This window comes from Anarhichas minor, unplaced genomic scaffold, assembly GCF_050575085.1.
Source record: "Anarhichas minor isolate MPS153535 unplaced genomic scaffold, ASM5057508v1 ptg000012l, whole genome shotgun sequence".
NCBI lineage: Eukaryota > Metazoa > Chordata > Actinopteri > Perciformes > Anarhichadidae > Anarhichas > Anarhichas minor.
The window spans coordinates 6,833,925-6,843,876 of record NW_027466458.1 but is presented as its reverse complement, the minus strand read 5'-3'; positions in this window follow the sequence as shown (position 1 = coordinate 6,843,876).

Here is a 9,952-nt window from a genome sequence, read left to right as displayed (position 1 = left end):
GTGTTCAGAAACAGCAACAGAAAAACCAAAACTAAGTTAAAATCAATGTCACATTAATCTAATAGAATAATAACTGAATTAATAGAGTCACTAACGAACGACAGTCATTTTAGTAATTAACTGCAGTTGGGACGGCTGCTGTTCTAGTTACTGACTTTAAGTCTGAACTGAAACTTTGACTTTGGACTGGAGCTGAACTCAACAGAGGTAAAGGACGTCTGAAAAGCTCTACGTTGGTACTCTGCCCAAACAATGCCCTTCCAGGAGGGTGTGTACGTGAGCAGAGGCACACGGGAGTGAGAGAGAGACGGGAGGAGGAGGAGGAGGGGGAGGGAGAGAGGACACCCACACCGAAGGGGCTGAAGGAGGGGAGCGTTTGAGACACGGGTACTCAATCGCACACTAGCAGGTAGTCAGTCACAACATTCTGCTCGCCAGCCAAAAGGCGCTTTTCTTTTGACGTCTTCTGTAACTAGACGAAGAGATCTACAAAAACCAACGAGTTTAAAGGCAAGTCATTTCAATGAACTGTGGCAGGCAACATGCTGGTTCTTACTTGTTCATGTGACCAAGCCTCAAATTACCTTTCACAAGTCTTTCAACCAAATTATGACAGGATGCAAAGTAATAGATGTGGCTTAAAAGGGAATAAGAAGGAAAAAGTAAAAATGCGCTACTGTACTTATGTTAACATGAACTACTTTTGAAAAATAACTCATGTCATAAAAAAAGGTAACCATCTTACAATGCTGTGTGACATTACAAAGCTAGTGTAACGTTCTTCAAAAGCTCCACATCCACTATTTATCACCGTCACCTGACTTATCTTCTGAAAATGCCAAGATCCAAACATCACACTGGATTAAATATTCGACCCTAATCAGCAAAGAGGATAAGATGACCCGACGGTGCATCAGCATGTTACAGTCCAGAGATAAGCGGACGTGCATCAGCTCACGATGTGAGCTCACCAGTAAGTCCACAAACTATTCACAATACCTGCAACCTGCTGGCACACACACTCACGCATCACGAGACATTTATGGAGCAAACGGCTGTTTAACGAGTATCCGTGTTGCCAACCAATGCGATATTCTGCTGCTCAGGTTACGATATCTGTGACATTCACACCAAGACTGAACAATCACATTGATCCTTTATTCTATTTTAAGACGGGCACAAAGGTAGAGGGCAAAAGATGCAGAGTGAACAGCTTTGTGTGTCATCAAACTGACTCGATCTGCCAACTTTAGACGTTAATAAAACTTTGTTCTAGCAGTGATCATCACACAAATTACCGGTTAGCCCCAATATTTCTGAGAAATAAAATGTTGTGTTTACAGTGTAAAAAAAATCCTTTAAAACCTTCAGTTTGCTATATTTAAATCTAATAAGATTTCCTCTTAACTTTGCTCATTGCAGATGGAACGTATCAGCGTTTATGTCAGCCGATAATTTACAGGAAATTGAAATACAGAAACGTACAGCGTCACCTTTCTAAAGTTAGTCCAACAAACGGTGACAAGTTCATTTGTCGTCTGTAAAACGCCGCGCCCAGAACATCTCTTTTAAATCACTAAATCTTGTATTGGGCAGGTTACAGTCATCATCACCACACATTTCCATGATATCAGCTCCACACGGCCTGAACTATTACAGCCCCATGAATGACATCACGCATTCAACATTGTAAATGATGGTCGTTCTGAAGCAGCAGACTCCTGCATAGCGTTGAATTACGAGAATTGTTTGGTTAACCATTAACAACTCGTACGTTCTATGCCAAGTTTTCACAAAAGGGCAAGTTCATTAATCATCCTGTGATATCATTCATAAAGGTGAGTGAGGTAACGCCTGAGAAATGGAGTTAAAATACTGTAATTAGGAGGATTTAATACTCTAATACACAGCAGTACAGCCTTGTGTCATCTCCCCATACGGATCACTTTCAAACAACACAGATATGTTGTAAAATATCTGTTATATTATTGATAACATCTTTTCATATGTATCAGGTCAGCACAATGCAAACACAAAGCCCACATCATGACAAAACACAGGAAATGATGCCGGACACAAAACAAATATTGAAGTTTGCGACTAGAAAGAGAGCTGGAAAAGGTTTGGGAGATGGAAAGTCTGCTTAGATTAAGAGTAACTAATGATTATTGTAAATACTGATTTAACTTTTTATAATGTGTTTAAATTCATTGATTAACTATCAATCACTAGTCTACAGAATCAGAGAAAACAGTGAAAAATCAAAAGATATATTCAGTTTAGAATAGAAGCAACACACCTGAGAAGCTGAATCCAAAGAATGTTCATCAGTTTTGTAAATTACAAATCAATCAATGTGATTAATGTTCTAATTACAGCACTAAGAGAGAGTTTGGTGTTCAGACGAGCGGGCCGAGAGCAAACGAGACAGACAGTTAAACAGCGAGACGGTATCAGACATAAAACAGAGAAACGGGAGTGAAAGAGCATGGGAAACAGACAACAGGCCGGTGTGCAGAGGACCTTAATGTGAGCAAGAATGTCACCCTGACAACTGGGAGAGCTATATCTGGACAGCGCTTCCACATGAAATGAAAGTAGTCACAAAAACCCAAATACCAATTACTCGCTCACTAAAGGGCGATCTGCTCTGTTCACTCAACATGCGGCCCTTTGAATCCGCTCCAGGAGATGTAAGGGACACGCAAAGCTTTGGTTCAAAACATCACAACCATATTCTAATTAACTCGCCCTGTAGAACTTTGAGATTTGGGCAGGAATAACTGCCTGACTCGTCTGACTCAGAGTTAAAGATTATGCTAGTGAGAGCCGGATTCTGACTTGGAAGAGTGCTATTGTGTTGCTAAAAGAACAGATTGTGTCAGAAGATTCAAGGCGATCTACAGCCCTTTTTGAATCCACCTCAAATAATTGTATTATCTTAAAAAAAAACACATCCGGTTGTCTTGTTAATTTTTGAAGAAAACTTAGTATGTGACCTCAGCAACGCTTCACTTAAGAGAAGCCAAACCCCGGAGTAGAATATGTAACTGACCAAACCACACAAAACATGAACTACCTCGAGGTTACACTGGATTAAACCGGAGCTCAGCTGTATGACAGTCAAGTGTGTTTGAGACACTCTGAAATGCAACACGTGCCCGAACATTTCTCCTCTTAGCTTTAAAAGTAATTTAAGGGAGAGTTGCGAGATGATTAGCTCATAATTACTAATGGGAACAAAATGTGTATTTACTCAGTACACATTTCACACCACTGTGTTTCTCCACTCTTAACCTGTGAGCCTCCTCTGGTGATGGATCAAACAGAATAAACCTGTCAGCTGCAGAGTGACAGTACGAGGTCAACGTGTTCAACCATGGATGCCGGTGTTTTGTGTTTATTGCCATTCTTTTGTGTTGTGATGATCAACAGGCTCCCGCACATCGTCACATCTGACAGTTCAACGCATCACACGTCAGAAGAGAAAATAAAAACCGCCTCGGGACATCTAATCAGCAGGGTTGGTTCAAAAGTACGACGAGACTTTAAAAGAGCAGTATGGCAGTAAATCGCTCAGAAACTCTCTTTTCTTGGACACAAAGTGGCACAAATTAGGCAGACAAAAGAAAACATCTTGTCATGTTGACATGACACGCTCCATGAGCGGAGGACAATGCTGCTGGATCAAAGCTAATCAACACAGACTGAGCTACAGACACACAGACATGAGCTAAGGGCTAATAACACTGGACATGCCAGCAAGCCATAGAATGTGTTAAAGAGCTGAAACAGACTTACAGTGGTCCTGCAGTTAGCTGAGCATGTGGTGTTCTGTGTATGTGCTGTCTCCTCGTAGACCATCAAATGAAATGCTGCCTGGGCTGCTGGAACGGCCGGCTTCTGTCCCGTCCCGAGTGTGTCCTGTCAGAGGGAGAGAGAGAAAGCAAAAGTGAGGCGGGGCGTGGAGGCGGGGGGGGGGAGAAGAGAGAGGTGGAAGAGGAGGGACGTACAGAGAAAAGGCGTGCTGGTTCATCACGGTGTGCCGGCTGAGAAACAACTGGCAGACCGAGGCTGAACTTCAAAGAAGAGCAGGAGGTCTGTGAGCCAGCGCTTCATTATTGTACCGCTGCAGCAGGTCAGCATGTCCCACGTCCTCACAGTCATTTGCATCAGCCGAACACTGCAAAGCTCTGGTTTCTATGCACTATCCAAATTAGATGTGCGCCTATAGTTCAGCCTTCATCACAGCAACAATGCCAAGTCTGTTGCCCAGCACTACTGGTCAATGATTTACAGTAAACCATGATTAATTACTAGCTGAACAAAGCTAGTCTGTCCTGTTACTAAGGCATGAAGATGTCTCACCCTCTTCATAAATGTATGATTCTTCTGTTTAACTAGAACATTAAAATACATCATAAAGCCTGAACAGTTGCAGGTAGATTCTGGTCCGATTGTTTACATGTAGTTGAGTCTTATTTAAGGATTTCATAATCAGCTACTGAAATTATTGTTCAAAAGGTTGTAAACACACACAGACAGATTACAGTCATGAACACTGCTTGCAGAAATTCTGAGCAAAGATGTAAACAAGTCAAGAACTTGCATTGTTTATGTGACGGTCTTAAACACCTGTCGTCAAATAGAACTACATTTCCTTTCCCTGTGTGTTTGTCCCGAGTGTTTGCTGTCTTTTTAGTTTGTTTTTTGATGATCAGGTGAAATGAACTGTGAGGGAGAGAGAAGAGAAACCAAGCTTAAAATGACTCTGTGTCCTCTGATAATTAACTACGTTTTGGAGCCAATACCACAATGATTCTTTTTTTGATACCGTTAGTTATACTTTGAGGAATACAAACACGTTTCATAACAAAAACATTTAATTTAATTTTCTGCCTCAAAAAAAGAACAAACTCGTCTGAACAGAAGCAGACAAACAACAACTTTCCTTGAATATAAAACAGTCTAATATTAAAGGTATGAGATGAAAGCAGAAACTGCCTGATCAAAGAATAAGCTTAAGTATTTAATACATACTGTTCAATACCAACTTCTATTGATAACAATAACATAATTCAGTGCACTTCAAAGAACGTTTTACCCACATTTTGACGTTTTAACGGTGTTCTTTCAAACATACATCTTTGTTAATGTGTTTTCTATTATAGGTGAAACAGATTCATTGTTCTTCATGCAGGGTAATCATCATGTGCTACACTTTGTGTTTTCCCTTCTGAATATAGTGACTAATGTGTTTACACACAGAGGTGCATTCATTCATTCATATCCCACCTGTGTGGATGAAAGGCGACGTCTTTACTCTAATAGGGGAAATGGTTTCTAATCAAAGTAACTGTGTTCAACAGATCGCTGTAATGTAACAAAAACTATATTTAAAACTCACAACGCCAAGTGCTGATCCTTAGATACACCATCATAGATCAATAGACATAAATAACAAAGACATAAGATCGCCAGTTTAGATCCAAACACAGCTTATTAGCTTCTTCCCGTCTGACCACAAATAAATTGCCTCACAAATAAATTGAAAAGTGTAAATAGAAATGTGGCTTATTGTTAAAAACAAGCAAACAGGACAATTTAACCTGTGATCCCACCCTCCCCTCCTGCACCGTTATGGACATTTCCTCTTCCCGAGTTTGGACAGTTTGAGAAACAAACAACGCGACAGGTGTTCAATGAAACCGTCCGTGACACCACAGCAGCCGGTGAACCGGGAACAGATTCGACTTACATGCTCGTTTCACTCGTGTCCAGTCAAGGTCGTGGCCGCTGTTTAAGTTTCCCTCAGCGAACTCCGAACTCAGCTGTCTGCTCCGCTCCGTGTTCCATTTGGTCATCTTGAAGGCGAGGCATCATGGGACATGTAGTTCTTCTATGACACCCATTTTTTTTTTCAGCCAGTAAATAACTTCTGATCAATTATTTTTGTTGTTTTTAGGGGACTGGACCACTGAGACTGTCTATTAAGTCCACAAAAGAATGCTGTAGTGTTCAGGGTTCCAGTCAGAGATGTCTTACTTATCTTTCTGTATACGAGAGGCTGATGGACTCAGAGGGAAAGGCTCTTTATCAACAACTGGTGACATGCAAAGTATTTTCACACCCTGTTGATATGTATAGTGTCCAATCTGACAGAGTGTGTGACAGGTGATGCTGTAGAATAGACACTATAAGCAGAGGAAGGGCTGCACTGCTAATGAGTAAACAAAGATTAGCCAACATTTAGAAAATACAATACCTGTAACAGATAGAAGTGTTTATGATATACTCACATGTATCAAGCAGATGCACTTGCAACCACCACCAACAACAAGCTTTCCAAGCTTAGCATCTGTCTGATTGTTTAAGTACCATTAAATGAACATCTGTGGTTATTTTCAGCTGCCTCTCTTAATTTATCTTCCTAAACAACATGTGACTGGACCAAACGCCGAGCTATTTTAACCCTGGGAGCCCACCACCAAGCCCGCCTGAGAATGTGCACAGACATGCTGCAGCACCCTCAGACTTTCACACACGGAAACTGACACACGTCTGATCCGACCCCAACAAATGTCTCCGGTGTCTTTGGCCCAATCCCAATGTCCCCCCCCCTAAAGCCTTGAACCCTGAACCCTCAGGGACTTTGCAGGAACGCGCGTCAAAGTCTGTGAGTTTAGAAATTGGGATTGGGCCTTTAAGTGGAATTGCGATGACGTTGTGATTGTGTGGGTCTCTGTCTACCTCCAGTGGTAGAATGGTTGAATGTACAGTTTGTTGTCATTAACATCTGGTTCTAAGATCTCTCGCTCAATTATGTGGTTTTTTTGTGGATATCTTCATTAAATCCTTCATTAAAAATATCTAATTTCGTTTTTTTAATATAAATTTACAATTAGGTTGATACAACTGTCTCATGGAGTAAAACAAGCTGTGTGTACCACAGACTTAAACGCTTCTCTGCATTTGACTAATAAGTAAGAGGACCTTTTTGTTTGCTAGTTCTAAGCTAAACATTTCAACCAGCTTGGACCAGAAGTCCTTGAAGTGTTTCTTCAGTTCCATGAGAGGTGAGCAGACTCCTGAAGACTGTGGGATAAGGTCAAAAGCTCCAGAAGAAGCGAGTAAGTGAACGTTGAGTGGAGTTTGTTTTGACAACTGATGTTTTTAAGATCAAAAATGTGTAGTCAAGCTCAGCGTCTTTCTAGTTTTGGCAAATCCTGCGACTCTTGGACTCAAGTTTTTTGTGCTACTTTATGTCCTTGCTTCTTTTTTACACATGTCTACGTCAGTAAATGCTGCAGCCACTTCAGCATGTGTCTTTATACTCAAAGTACCAGAGTAACTCTCCCGGTACAGGTGGTCAAATGCAGCTCTACTGTCCATTGTCCCAAAACATTCCTCCGTGGTCAGCCAACGCTACAGTATCTGCATAAGGCATGATTAATAATTTACCAGAGTCTCCATCAATCCAGCCAGCTAGTGGTCTGCTCCAGGCGACTTCCTCTCCCAAGGACAATGGGGCCATTTCCTGTGGGGTGAGACACAGAGGACCAGAGAGAGAGAAACAGGCAGTATTGTAAAGCAGGGACATCATATCAGCGTGTCCTGCCCTTGGAGTAAAAGACAGATCCAAGCGTCTGGTGAGATTCATGGTCTGTTTGCAGGTTACAGGGCAAGACCGGACCCAGGGCTGCTCTTCTTTTTAGCCCCGCCCACAGGAGCTTCAGAAAACTGTCTGACTTTGTACACATATCTTTGATCTGATATATTACAGAGACAGAAAGACAACATTAGGAGAACTTCCTACACATTAGCTCATGAGTTTAGGCAAGCAGCCTCTAACGTATTCTCAGTGAGAGAGAATATTTCTACATTCAAAGACGGTTTTATAAAATAAATGGACATTAAAAGCTGAATTAGTGCTTGAAGCCAAAACGCCAGGTGTCTTTGGCAGAGTCAGTATATGAGCTGAAGACCCGCATGTATCCCACTCTTTTAATTCCTGGCTGATTTTCTAAATAAAGAGGCTGCTGTGTTCAGAACAACGGCTCCATTCATGTCACTGCTGCCCTGTCCAGGGATATCTGAGAAAGCCAAAAGAAGTCAAAGACATGCAACATACGAGGGCGAGTGACAGCTCCGAGAGTATGAAGTTATGCAGCTACTGTCCAATTCAACGACCGGTCCAGTAAACATTAAGCCCCTCAAGCAACTCATGATAACCCAAGAATGTTGATTGGGCCTGAAGCTATTTTTAAAGAGAAGGCTGTCAGTCCACACATTCACCCGGACAAATATAATGGCCTATATAACCAGCAGTGGCCCTCCTCTGTCCCTGTCTCTTTCATTCTACGAGGCACAGATGATGACCGTCACAATGGCCACAAAGGAGAGAGCCATGACAGCATGCCCCGTGGCAGGCCGTAGTATACAGCCTGACCTGTCTGCGTGTATCATCCAGTCTGAGTGTGTCACAGGCACATTTCACTGCACCATCAGTATCTAAAGGTGGAGAGATTTCATTTTCCCCACCTGTACACGTCTAAAATGAATCAACAGTGAAACTGATCTTTTGCAGCATGTAGTGTTTTTTAATCACATTATTATTATGAATTTCTTTATTGTACTGTGCACTGACATGGTCACAGTGGTGCTCCGGCACATTCACAGTCAGCCCCCTGCAGGTCTAATGGACAAGTTGGACTAAACCTGGCAGTCACACGTTTTTGGAGCTGATAAAGATTAGTTGATTAATTGAGTATTAGTATCATATTTACAGAAATTTAAATCACAGTCATATTAATACAAATGTTATTGAATCATTTTAAGCAAAAGTTGTGTGACTCCAGTGTGTCCAAATGTTGATATTTGCTTTTCCATAACAGTAAACTAAATATTTCAAGGTTTTGAACTGCTGATTGGAGCGTTTTTAATATGTCAATGATGCAATTAATCAATCAATGATGAATTACAATGATTAATAGGCCGCGTATTGACTGATTAATCAAAAATAATCTGCAGAATGGTCGATATTGAAAGTGATTTGCTAGCAGTCACTTTTATTTTTGTAATTTTACTGACTTTACAGAAGCAACTGGTCAAATTATTAAATGTATTTATAATAAGTATTGCTTAAAAACTATAGATCTATCTGTTCATGTCATACAAATCTCCTGTTATGTCTCCCCTGCTCTCCCTTTCTGCCCCTCCCCACTAACACCTCCAAAGAAACTACTGTCAGACACATTCACAAGAACTCTCACTCTCTCCCTGTAAGCAGCGCGAGGCGTGTTTGTTTCCCGGCTGCAGTGACTCATGCTGTCGTCTGGTTTCGTGTTGTAATCAAGGTGTGGTCACGTCGTCGCACAGGTGCACGAATCGGGTCGTTGTAGTCTGTAACAAAAACGAATGAAAACAAGAGCATAATAACAGTAATTTAATAATATAAGCTGCTCGAGCCACTCAGAATGTTTTATACACTACTTTACACGTAAACTGCGTTGTGTGGTTTACTGCAATTAGACAAATAGGTCTTGTACTCAAAGGTCTGCACTCAACTTTGTATTTTGTTTTTATAGACCTTTCTATAGCCCATATTATTTACAATCATGTAAATGTAGCCTGTAACTGTAAACACATTTAAGACACGATTGACAAAGTCTTAAATGATAAATTGGCTCTTGATAAACCTATTAGTATGGTCCTTTGAGATAATCATCTTTTTATTTATTCACTACAACATAAGGCCACAATAATCAATGTTGCCAAAAGCAATTATTAAGAAGTAAACTTCAATTATCTGTTTATTTGAAGGACAATAAAGGAGTCTGTGACGCTGGGAGCAGTGCGCTGCGCTGCGCTGAGCGGAGGCAGGGTGGGGTCCGGGGGAGGAAGGCGGAGTCTGGGCTGAGGTGACGCTTCTTTTACTCCGGTTTTGTTCAGT